At 51.2% G+C, this 1,427-nt stretch overlaps 1 non-coding gene across 1 annotated transcript; it reads right to left on the reverse strand.

Moving 5' to 3' along the window:
* Nucleotides 1-1,134: 1,134 nt before the first annotated feature.
* On the reverse strand, nucleotides 1,135-1,215 carry LOC114907502. Its single transcript, XR_003796755.1, has one exon. It is a non-coding gene; the product is annotated as a small nucleolar RNA SNORD115 (small nucleolar RNA).
* Nucleotides 1,216-1,427: the final 212 nt, after the last annotated feature.

Below are 1,427 nucleotides of genomic sequence, written 5' to 3' on the forward strand. Positions count from 1 at the left end.
AAAAGAGCTACTGTCTATTGGTGCACAGCATCTCCATCCATTGCATGTCCAAGGCCTACAAACAACAGCAGTGCAATTACTCCATCCTAAGCCCATATCATGGGGCCATGACTCTACTTCAGGGAAACAGGGACTCACAATGGAGATGATACCAGGGCTCCTAAGGGCTCTCAACAGCTTTACTAGAAATGGACAGTCAGGAGTTTCTACTTTGGAGGGTGCTCTCTTCAAAGGCATTGACTCCCACAGAGGAAGAGCTCCCCAGGAGGATCACTGGACGGGAGTGAGAGGCAAAACCCATCAGAAGGCCCATCAGGAACAATTGGTCTCACTGAGACACCACCATCCCTAAAAGTGACCTGGCCAAGTCCCATTAAAGCTCAGGGGCTGCCCTTCAGCTTCTCAAAAGCAAGCAGTGTCTACCTGTCAAGGGCAAGTGGACGGGTTCTTGAATGCCTCTCACCACCTCCTGGCCTGGGGCATGATTCTTCCCTACCGATGGTTCTTTGGAGACGGCAAAGCACACATAGCAGTGACTGTCCCCTCAGTAGATCAGTTTGCTCTGCCTTGAGGTGGGCACGAACCAGTGTGGATGTTCCCCAGGGGCCCAGGGAAGGAAATGTTGTCTCCATGTGCAGTCTGACTATATCATTAGATGTGGTGACATAGCAGAAATCAGCTGACTAGGTCCTTAGATGTGGTGCCATAGCAGAAATCCCCCATTTGCGAGGATTGAGGTTCCAGAAAGGACTACCACCTCTTGACGCCTTTGATGTGGGCCTCCCCCATAACCCAAAGTCCATTGAGGCCTCTGTCAAAAATCAAAGACAGCCACTCACTCAAATCATTCTGGCTGTGACGAGACCCTTGCCAGAACATCTGACTGAAAGACACAATTTGAAGAGAAAGAGCTAAAGAAAGGCACCACCTAGGGCCTCCGGGCAGGCAGTGGAATCAGGGATCAGGAAAGAAAGCTGAAGACAGGATCACGTCTTTGCCACGTGGAAGCCTCTAGACATGGTAGAGTCCCAAGGGCTCTCCTCCAGGGATAGGTGGCCTCTACACCCACACTCCAGGGTTCTGGAAGGGACAGGAGAATCCCTAAACTCTGGCCCCTGGATGGCCACCTCCTTTGGGCCTCAGTGTAATCCTATTGTGCATGATTGTTAGGTCATAATGTCTCTTCAGGACCATATGAGTTCTCACCATTGACCCAACCGAGGCACTCCCCACTCATCCGTGCCCTGGAACATGAGTAGGCTTACCTCACATGCTTTCTGGAAATGAGGATGCCCAAAAGGAACTGAGTTTCTGTTTCTTACAGGTGGTGGACAAAGGCTGACATCACTTGCTCCATGGGCAGTGGACCAAACTCAGATCTTCCTTCCCATGGGGACTTTGGCTAGAGAGGAGCAGGACAGCTGTGT

This window comes from Monodon monoceros, unplaced genomic scaffold (assembly GCF_005190385.1).
Source record: "Monodon monoceros isolate NGI ecotype Baffin Bay Population unplaced genomic scaffold, NGI_Narwhal_1 Contig368_ctg1, whole genome shotgun sequence".
NCBI classification, from domain to species: Eukaryota; Metazoa; Chordata; class Mammalia; order Artiodactyla; family Monodontidae; genus Monodon; species Monodon monoceros.